Source organism: Notamacropus eugenii, chromosome 4 (genome assembly GCF_028372415.1).
Source record: "Notamacropus eugenii isolate mMacEug1 chromosome 4, mMacEug1.pri_v2, whole genome shotgun sequence".
NCBI lineage: Eukaryota > Metazoa > Chordata > Mammalia > Diprotodontia > Macropodidae > Notamacropus > Notamacropus eugenii.
Genome location: NC_092875.1, coordinates 241,626,554 through 241,638,158, shown reverse-complemented (window position 1 = coordinate 241,638,158; position 11,605 = coordinate 241,626,554). Strand labels below are relative to the sequence as shown.

Genomic DNA, 11,605 nt, shown 5'->3' with positions numbered 1-11,605 from the left:
GCTGCTTTTCATTTTGTGTATGTGGAAATCATGGCCCAGAGAGGTGAAATTATTGCTCAGAGTTACAGATTTAGTTAGTAGGAGAGCAGAGACTAGAATCTAGATCTACTGATTCTCATCAGTATTTATTCCATTATTGTATGCTGCCAGCAGGCTTTTCCTGGTGACCCGATCAAATTCAATCAAATTTAGCATTTCCTAAGTCTTCTTCCAATGTCTCAGCATGGTCCATAGAAGCCTCTGTATTGACCAAAGCTACACCCATGTCTTTACAAGCTGGAAAGACTGGGTATGGGTTCCACAAGAGAGTGCTATACAAGTACCTTAGATACAACTGAAACAGTGGAGAGCTATACTTTTAAGAGGCTTCCCTGTTTTAATCCTTAGGCTAATGCTTGCTAGCGACCCTGTCCCAGGATTGTAAATGCAAAAATCATTAACTCATTCCTGAACAATGTTTCCTAGATGAAGAACATACCGAGAATAAGGAGCCAACTTAATTTAAAAAGCCTACTTACCTAAGAACTAAAAAGTTGTGTAAGCTTTCACTTCAGCCATTCTCCAAAGTGCCCTTTCTGCTGGCATCTATCATGTGTGTCCTTATTCTGTTGGAGAGATGAAAAGACCATAGTGTTATCTGCACTACTGCCAGACCCTAGATGCTCTGTTATGGTTCAATCAAATAACTAGAGTTAAAAATCAAGCATAAGAGAAGGTTTCTCTCAGCATCAAAGACACAAGAGTATAGCCAGGATTGATTTTCTTTCTTTCCTCCTACTCATGCTCTTCCTGCAGAGCAAAGAGCCAGGCAGAGTCAATGACACTGCTACATGCTCAGATTAGCAAAGGAAAAAGTAAAAATGAAAAGGAGTCAGAAATGTGGAAGGACTTTTCAAGGCAAAAGAAACGATCCATGATAAAACTGGGAACTAAAAGAAAATGTAGAAAAAGCAGAGAACTCCAAAAATTTTCCTTAAAAGTCTGCAAATTTGGAAATGATAAAAAGAGATAGTATGTCATTTGAAATACAAGGTGCTTTGGAAATGGCATTGGTCTAGATGGGTACAGCTCAAGAGACCTGCCCTTGGTCATTAAGACAAGATTTCTGTGGTCTACATGCTCATCCATTCAGGATCATAGCTTATTGTGCTTGAATTCCCATGACATAAAATTATGTGCATCCATAAAAAAAAATAGTACTAGAACATTCCCTTTGTTGGGCCTCCAATCACACTCCCCTTCTTCCCTCCCCCAGCTATAGCCTAGGGAGATCCTTAATTTGTTTAATCCTCCCAATTTCCAACTTTATTGGAAAAAGGAAAAGCATAAGATTTCTAACTTCCAGTCCAAAATCCAAACACTAGACCACACTGCTGGTGATGTCAGAAATTTTCCATTACCTCTTCATTTAATTATTCAGTGAGTACTTGACTTTATAGCACGTAAGCTAAAAGAATACACCAAATAATTGAGGGGAACAGAGGTTAGTGGAAAAATTGCCTTTGGCTCTTGTGAGAAATCTTAGCAAAGTTATGTCTAACTCTTTTCTACAGAACTGAACCTAAATACCTCTGGCAACATGAGAACTCATGTGAATTCTATGATGCTTTTTCTTCAATGTTAAGGACGTCTTCTTACCTACACATTCATCATCCAGTGTTTTCACTTAGTACATTTTGTTATTCAACCTTTGGAGATAGAAGAGTCTCCTTTGTCATGGACTCCTCACACACACACACACACACACACACACACACACACACACACACACACACACACACACACACACACACACTACTCCCTACCCCCCAAAAAAAAAATCTGTTATGGAGGAAGGAATTAACTGAACCATCTGCTTTTGGCAAACATAGATCTCCAGAAAAGTACTGTGCTCAGAAGGATTTAAAGTGCCTAACTACAGAAAGAATTAAATTAATTTTATACCAAATCATTTCCCCATGTAAAGCTGAAGGGAAGTTTATTATGTAATTCATGCTACTCATTTTTGAGTCAGTTTCTCTCAGGGCCTGTTTTACTCATGGATCATAAGTCAGACACCTTTGGAAACTGCAGTAACAATTTCAGGCATCTAAACAATATCTCAGTGCCCCAAAAGTACTTTGCTTCAGTTGAAAGATAAGCAGAGCATGGCCTTCCTGTGAGGGCTTTACTACATATCTACTGCCACAAATAGACCCACCTGAATTATCATGTAGAGAGGGAGTGGTCCTCATTGTCACACTTGCATAATTTTTTCCCAAGAAGAGTACATTAAGCTTGTTACTAAACTTTCCATTTTTAAGGATTATGTCAAGACACACTGGAGAATTGAAAGAGAACACGAAACGAGGCATTTTTTTTCTCCCTTGTGTCCGAAACAATCCAGAGCCAGCCTACTCAGAATACTAGGTAAAATTAGTTAAAGAGCTATAACTGGTTCCATTTACTCAAAATAAATCGCTTTGTAACCATAAAGGAAGTCATTGTTATAGAAAGTATGCTGAAAGACAGGAAGTAATTCTTTCAAACGCTCTGATCAAGACTTCCAAGCAAAGCATGGGAGAGTATCGTTTCTCCTGGAGTCCCCTATTGCTTCAGGTTCAACGTGTCAGCAGTAACACTGGGAGTATAATGAATTTTTCCTTTCTTCCTCCAACATCTCCTGTCCCACTCAGCTGCTCCTCATTTCTGAATTAAAAGGAGAAGGGAGTGAAATAACATAAATAATTATGGTGACCTCAGAGTTAGGTAGACAGTAAATGTTACTAGTTCATTCCACTAAATCAGGTAGGATTTCAAGAGGCAGAATATTTAGAAGATACTGCAGTTACAGGAAGCAGTTTGAGAATAAGTACAAGGATGAAAGTGGTAGAATCTGACAAAGGAAGTAGCAAGGTTTGCCTAAAAGGAATGGAGGAAATAAAGACAAAATAGATAACTAGGCTGAGTGAGGCTAATGGATGACCCTAAAGCTAAAATTGGCAAGTTTCACTTTATGCAGATAGTGATGTAGGAAACTGTAAGATTTCATAAGTTCATAAGCCCAAACTTCTGTCTCATTCAATTTGGAAAACAGATTTAACAAAATTACTTATCTATTCCTCTTTAGTCTCCAGAACTGAAAATTATATCATTTCAGCTATAGAATGCTCTCAAAAGGAAGGCCCCCTAACAGGTTGTGGCAGACAAAGTTCCACTTGAGGGGACAATATTAATCAGTAAATTGAAAAATACTTAAGGACTAAGATTCACATCAAATTTATGCTTGTTCCCATTAGACCCTAATTATGTAAATGCATTCATAGAGTTCAGTAATGTTATTACTCAAATACACACAATTGCTCAAAAGAAACATTAAAGGCAGACTGAACTATAAATATATGAAACTAAGAAAAAAGCAGGAACCTTGTCTCATATCCAATTGCAGCAGAAGGGAGCTTGGTCTAGAAACTAGCACACCTGAGTCAATTCACATCCTTTTGCATCCCTCCAGATCGGTGGTACCTGATTTTTTTTTTCTTCAACACTAAATTGGATGATAATAAGACTTTTAAGCCCTATGATCTTTGAGTCCTTAAACTAAAGGACCTTAAATAAAATAGGAGTGAGCATTTTCTCAAAATAAAATCCCCCTATCACCTTCATGATCATCATGGGCCCAGTGCAGCATCAGAGGAATAGCCAAAGCACTAGACTTGGACGTTAACACAAAACAAACAAATCTGAGTCCTAATCCAACTTTACTCCTTACTAGTTAGGTGATTTAGATTGATTTATTTAATCTCTCTGTGTCTCAGACTCCTTGACTATAAAATGGGGACAACCAATGCATAACTGAAAGAATCAGACGAGAGAATACAAGACAGTTTGTGTACTTTAAAGTATTGTACAAACATAAAGAATTATTTTTGTTGTTCTAATGTTATTATCCTCAAAACTCATATTTCTGTATATAGTGCTTTAAGATTTGGAAAGCAACTTTCCTCAAAACAATCCTTTGAAGTTGTTAGTGTAAGTGCCCATAGGATCACAGATTAGAGCTGTAAGGGATCATAGAGGTCACTGAGACCAACTGCCCATTTTAAACATGAGGAAACTGAGACAGTTCATTTCCCCTCATCACAAAGTGTCAGGCATGAGTTGAACCCAGACCCTCCTGACTCCAGATCTAGTACCCTAACCACTCTTCCACACTGACTTTCTTTACAGAGGCAGTTAAGTGGGATAATGGATAGAGTCTTGGACTTGGAGTCAGAAAGACTTGAGTTCCAACTTGGCTTCAGACACTAACTAGCTGTGTGCCCTTGAGCACTTAGCCTCTTTCAGTCTCAGTACCCTCATCTTTACAACGTGAATAATAATAACACATGTCTCCCAGGGTTGTTGTGAGGATCAAATGAGATAATAGGAAGGAAGGAAGAAAGAGATGGAAAAGAGAGGGAAAGGGAGGGAGAGAAGAAGGAAGGAAGTACTTGTTAAGTGCCCACTATGTGTCACTGTCACTGTGCTAAGTTCTTTACAAATACTATCTCATTTGGTCCTCAAAACAACCCTGTGAAGTACATGTTATTATTATCCCCACTGTACAGATGAGGGAATTGATACAAACAGAGGTTAAATGACTTGCCCAGGGTCACACAGCTAGTCAGTATCTGAATCTACATTTGAACTCAGGTCTTCCTGACTCCAGGCCTGGCACTCTATTTACTGTGCCACCAAGCTGTCTAGTGTGCTCCCCTTTGTAAGGGGTGAGGGAGAGATAATATTTCTTGTCATTTAATTTAATAAAGACATACAAGTTCACCATACTGAACCTCTTCCCATAGAAGGAAGTAAGGGACAGATCAATAAAAACGTTGCAATGACTGATGAATCCCTAATTGTGATCCTAAAGGAATTCTACTAAACCCTCTTGTGTCAGTCCTTCTCTGACCTATTGGTATATTTAAAGGTACTTGGGGTCTGCTGATCCTTCTTATATTTGTAAACGAATCCAGCCTCCCTTTGTCTACTTATTATTCACCCCTGTCTATTCTGATTTGGTCTATCATTCTGGACGCAGTCAATTTCCTGAGTTGCACTTACATATACCCTTAATTTCCCCAGAACCAGAACAAGAGTAGGGCCAAAGGATGGTGGTGAGTCAGAATCTCATGACTCTTTGTATACTTTTTAAGGAATAAATGATCTTTTGACAGTTTGCGTACAATTAATAAACACTAGAGTTACATTAGAAATGGGTATGGTTATATTTCTGTTCTTTGAATTTCAGAACCAAACTAGTGCAGAGACTATAAGTACTAAACTTGAGTTTTAAAAAAAATATTTTACAAGTAGAGGATGAGAAAGATGTGTCAAGACATTAGTTCCTATGAAAAAGATGAAGGAGTTTTAGTAGACTGTAAGCTCAGTATGAGTCAACATGATGTAAGGTACTGAAAAGGAACTTTAGGTCCTTTTCATACAAAATATTTAGTGCTGGAAAAGGCAGGGGAAAAGTACTTTTATATAAAAGAAAATCATTTGATAAAGGATGTAAGATATTATCACTGTGGAATATGAACATTTTGTTTCATGAAATGAGTAGGAAAATAATTTTTACATTGTTAAAATATATATATGAAAAAGTATGGATTTTGAGTGAATTTTGAAGTCTAGGAGAAAAGATGAACTGTTTATAAAAATAAAGACAAATCACTTTGTGCAAGACATAAGATGATGCCTTTTGGATGAAAACAGTTTGATAGTTTAAAGGGAAAGGAAAAAAAACTTTTATTTAATGAAGTTGGAAAAATTGAGCACCAAAGTGAAAGTGTACTCGCTCAGTTTATTTGCATAGAAGTGTTTTAAGATCAGAGAGTCACATAAAAACATGTAAAATCACATATCTATTTGGAGACAGTTATTATTTTAAAAGGACTATCATTTTATTAGGAAGAATTTGTGAATTGTTACTTTTTCAGTGAAAGATGAGTCACTGAGATAGGAGGCTCTGAGTTAAGCTGTTGAAAAATATATAGGAAGTATAAGAGACAAAGGCTGAGGTTGAAGAAATTGATGGAAAAGAAAATAGACAGCAAGGGGTCATAAAAAAAAGTTCTTTTGGATCTGCGTGTTTGAACAAAAACAGTCATAGGAGCAGTCAGTTGACAGAAGGCTCCAATTGTGTGATACCTGAATGGCGAAGAAAGGCTTAATCTCACTGGACAAGAGTTTCAGTCTGAAATGTTACTCTTCTGGGTTCCTTAGATGAAACCTCTCAAAACTCATGTTGCTATTTGCTGCTCCCTCTGCTTTAGAAGGGAATTGCAGTGAGGGAAAAAAATTTGCAGCTTATTTGCTAATGCTAGATATAATTGGTCAATACTCCAAATCCTGGTCAGTAAAGAGCTAATTATGCTTGTTTGCCTTTTTTGAAGAACTCTGCCATGAGTTCCTGGTAACTGAAGAGTTGGCTGGACTGGGCTGAACAGAAGCACTCACTCTTTTAAGGATAACCACAAACTGAAAGAATTTCAAATACAGAAGAGAAGAGGATTTGTTAAGCCAGAGAATGGTGAGTATAAGGGACAAGAAGCTAACAGAGAAATAATTTTGTTTGGTGAAGATATTCCTGGATGAATCAATGGCATCAAAACCTGAAGAGCAGGGTTGTGGGTTATCCCAAGCACATTGGATTTTCTCCTTCAAATGCCTTGCTGCCAGGTTCCTGCAAGTATGCCCACATATGACTACCTGTGATATTATTTCTTTTGCCTTATTACTAATTAAATGATTATGTCTAAAATCTAAAAGTGTCATTATTCTGAGTGAGTTGTTTGAGTAGGCAGAAACTCAAAACCTAAGATTCTGAGTAGGGAGTGTGTCTTGCACCTCAACAGCCTTATCCCCTAGAACCTTGAAAGAATTTTAATGAAACTGCATGGAAGTAGCTTGTTTCTAGAAACCTAGATCTGCTAGTGTAGAAACAAGTCAAAGTAAGCAAGCAAACCCTGAGAGTGGGTACAGTGTGAAGCACTTCTGTTGAGAGGGTAGCCATCACATGCACCTTGTTATCACATAATTTGGACTGCTCATCTGGGACGTTTTTTCTCAACCCTATCTGTTACATTTTGGAAGCTTTGTTTGCAAGCAATTTATTTTTCCCACTACATAGTCCTTACTGTGGCATGGCAAACAACATAACTATCCTATACTTATCAACTTATCAACATTATCATCCTAGACATTAATTATTAAGAGGGTCAGAGTGTCCAGAGTAAGGGAGCTAACTGTTCCATTATACTCTGACCTGGTCAGATCTTCTCTAAATATTATGTTAAAGGTGGGCATTTAAAAAAAAAACAGAATAGCTATAGCACGTCCAGAAGAGAGCAACCAAAAATGATTGAAGAAACTAGGGATGGAGTGAAGAGAAAATTTGGCGGTGGGGAAAGGCAAACATAACAGCTGTCTTTAAGTATTTAAGAAGCTGTCATGTAGTACAGGGATTAAACCCATTCTATGTGACCCCAGAAATCTCAGGAGCTGCTGCGGCTGGTATCTGGGTCTCAGCGACTGTCACACGCTCTGCTCTTTTGTTCTCTCACCCTGAGCTGCCTCTCCACTGGTTCTGCCTGCTGCTGCCTCAGGTCTCCCCATGGCCCTCCTGCTCTGCTCTACTAGACCTGTGGCACTGTTCACTGCAGGCTAACCTTGCGGAACAGATCCTTTCTGTTGACCTTTCAGTCTGTCCTGGGCTGTGAATCTTCCACAGTCTGTCTATTGGATTCTGCATCTCCAAAATTTGGTCAGATTCTCTTTTTAGAGGTATCTGAAGGAGTTTGTCTAAGAGCTTAGGTAAGTGGTTGCTCTCACTCCACCACCCTGACTTTGCCCTGGCCTGGATTAGGTTTTTTAATCTATTCTCCTATTAGTTTCTGTTTTATAGAAAAGTTCATCCCATTCAAACTAACAGTTATGATTACTATCTGTGCCTTTCTCTCCATCCTGTTTCCCCCTATGTATGCTTTAGTTCTCCTTTCTCCTTTCCCATGCACATTGGAGTTTTAAATTTTGACCCACCACCTCCCTCAGTCTTCCTGCCTTTTGTTAGCCTCTTCTTTTTTATTCTCTTTTTCCCTTACTGCTTCTTCCCTCTATTTTACCCTGCCCAGCCTTTTCTTTCCCCTTTTCTCTCCTACTGCCTATAAGGCAATTTAAATTTCTATACTTTAATGAGTTTGATGTTCCCTCCTTGAGCCAAATCAGATAAAAGTAAATATCAAACTGTGCTCATCTCCCTCCCCTCTTTTTCTCTAATATAGTGTTTGTGTGCCTCTTTATGTGATGTAATTTATCTTTTTCTGCATCTTTCTTTTCACAACTCCCATTACAATCGCTTAGCATACTTTTCCTTAGACACCAAAGGAGAAGCTTTGGAGTTACTATGAATTGTAAAAGTTTTGAGTTAAAAAGTAAAGTTTTCTTGTAATAAGTATGAAGAGGCTCACAACTGATTGTTCAACAGATTAGGCATGAACTCACTGTCCTAAACACCTTGTTAATGTCTTTTTAAAAATATGGTTGGTTGGTTGGTTGCTGTCCTTCATCTTCAAAAGGACCAAAATGACATCACCATGATAAAATGAAATTTCAGTGTGTCTGACTGTGGCTGATCAGATCAATATGAGCTCAAAATGCTCTGCCACAGGTTGGGCACAGATGGTCTGTGTGATTATTTGAGGCGGATATCCCAAATTTCATCATCCTGCATATATTTTGTGCTGTCTTCATTTTGCTTGCTTCAAAGAGAACAGCCCTATTTCTGATGTGGACATGTCATGCTGAGTGGTCTTGTGCCAATGTCTCCTGTGTTGCATAATCAAATCCAAAATTCTTGAAAAAGACCTCCTTTTATCCCTTCTTCTGAACACCATGTGATTGCAAATCCAGTCAAGAGTAAGGTTCACTCATTTCCTCTGACCTCCCCCTTCTTTCCCTCCAAAGTAAAAGCTTTTGATTGCATGGTTTGCCTAATTCACCCCATTCTACATCTCCCTTTCTCCTTCACCTAGTACATTCCTCTCTCACACTTTAATTTTATTTTTAGGTATCATTTCTTCATATTCATCACACATTTTGTTGTCGTATATGCATATGTCTACATATATATGTCATACATATAATATCTACATATATGTCATAATATACATATTTATGTCTACATATGTCTATATGCCATACATATATGTCTGCATATGTCATACATGTGTCCATATATCATACATGTCTATATATAGGTCTACATGTGTCCACATATCGCACACACGCACAACACACATGTCTACACGTGTCCATACATGTCGTACATATATGTCTACATATATGTCATGCACATGCATGTGTGTCTACATGTGTCTATACATGTCACACGTGCATGCCTGCATACATGCCATGCATGCACATATACAGCTACATGTGTTCCTATATAACTTATAGGTGTGACATGTTTTTCTACATGGGTCCACATATGTCATGCATATATGTTTATATATGTCATGCATATACATATATCTCCACGTGTGTTTATGCATGACACATGCATGCATGACATGTTGTCTACATGTGTCTATGCATGTCATGCATGTATGTCGTGTGTGCATGCATGCCATACACACATATGTGTCTACATTGTAGACATATGTAGCGTGTATGTATGGCATGTGGACACGTGTAGATGTGTGTCATGTGTGCGCCATACATGTATGTCATAATACACATGTATGTCTGCATTGCCGTGTGTACATATATGTCGCGCATATGCATGCATGTCTACATGTGTATATGTCTACATATACTCCCACCAGTTTTCTTTGGGATTTCTTACAAGAAGAGATAAGGGAATATTTACAATCACCATTTTATCAACTGGTTCTACACTTTTAGGGCTTTTTTCCTGATTCTTTCCTGAAAGACGATACCTAGGCTCTTTTTGTAATTATGGCTTTTACATAGTCCAATAATTTTTAAATAATAATACACATATACGTCTACATGTGTCTGTGCATGTCACACACGTGTCGTGCTCGCATGTCTTCATACATATGTCATGCATACACATATATGTCTGCATGTGTCTGTGCGTGCAACACATGTATGTCTACATGCATGTCATGCATATACATATATGTCTACGTGTGTCTGTGCGTGCGATACATACGTGTCAGCACTCGTGTGTCATGCATATACATACATGTCTGCATGTGTCTGTGTATGCCGCATATATGTCTACATGCATATGTCACGAATGTGCATATGTGTCTATGCATGCCTTCTTACATATGTCATGTATACACATATATGTATACACATGCGTGTCTGCCTGCATATGTCATGCACGCACATACGTGTCTAGGCATGTAGAGCATGCCTGTCCTCATACATAATACACGCACATATGTCTACATATGTCTATGCATGCAACAATGCATGTCTACATGCATGTGGCATGCGTATACATATGTCTACATGCGTATGGCACGCATGCACATACGTGTCTTGCATGTCTTTCTTACATATGTCGTGTGTGCACATGTGTATACACATGCAACACATGTGTGTCTACATGCATATGTCATGCGCACACATACTTGTCTGGCCATGCCGTGAGTGCATGTCTTCATACATGTGTCATACGTGCACATACATGTCTGCACGTGTCTGTGCATGCAACAATGCGTATCTACATGCAAATGTCGTGTGTATACATGTGTGTCTACATGTGTCTATACATGCAACACACGTGTCTACATGCATATGCCATGCACGCACATACGTGTCTGGGCATGTCAAGCGTGCATGTCTTCATACATGTGTCATACGTGCACATACATGTCTGCACGTGTCTGTGCATGCAACAATGCGTATCTACATGCAAATGTCGTGTGTATACATGTGTGTCTACATGTGTCTATACATGCAACACACGTGTCTACATGCATATGCCATGCACGCACATACGTGTCTGGGCATGTCAAGCGTGCGTGTCTTCATACATGTGTCATACGTGCACATACATGTCTGCACGTGTCTGTGCATGCAACAATGCGTATCTACATGCAAATGTCGTGTGTATGCATGTGTGTCTACATGTGTCTATACATGCAACACACGTGTCTACATGCATATGCCATGCACGCACATGCGTGTCTGGGCATGTCAAGCGTGCGTGTCTTCACACATGTGTCATACGTGCACATATGTGTCCATATGTGCCACGTGTATGTCTACATGCATGTGTCATGCGTGTACATATGTGTCTATGCATGCAGCGCATACGTGGCTCCATTCATATGTCATGCATACACCTCACCAACCTTTGGGGCCCGTGGGTGGAAGGTTCTGCTTGGCCACTGAAGATTCAGTCTCTGAAGCCTGCTTGGAACTTCTCCTCTCGGCACTGCGAGGCCAAAGCAGGGCTGGGCTCAACTGCGGGGTCCACAGTGGGAAGGCCCTTTTGTGAGAGGTTTTCAGGTCCCTCTGGAACAGAAATCTTGTCTTCTCCGTTGTTCTGTGGCTTCTGCTGCTCTGGAATTTTTTGGGAGTTCTTTTTTATAGATATTTT

The 11,605-nt window shown here is 39.0% G+C and overlaps 1 long non-coding RNA gene across 1 annotated transcript in view; it reads right to left on the bottom strand.

Moving 5' to 3' along the window:
• Window positions 1–522: 522 nt before the first annotated feature.
• The window catches only part of LOC140501103 (uncharacterized), a 29,358-nt gene continuing 18,275 nt past the window's right edge, over window positions 523–11,605 (bottom strand). Inside the window, exon 3 of the long non-coding RNA XR_011966066.1 lies at window positions 523–605. This is a non-coding gene — a long non-coding RNA (uncharacterized lncRNA). The remainder of the gene's footprint in view (window positions 606–11,605) is intronic.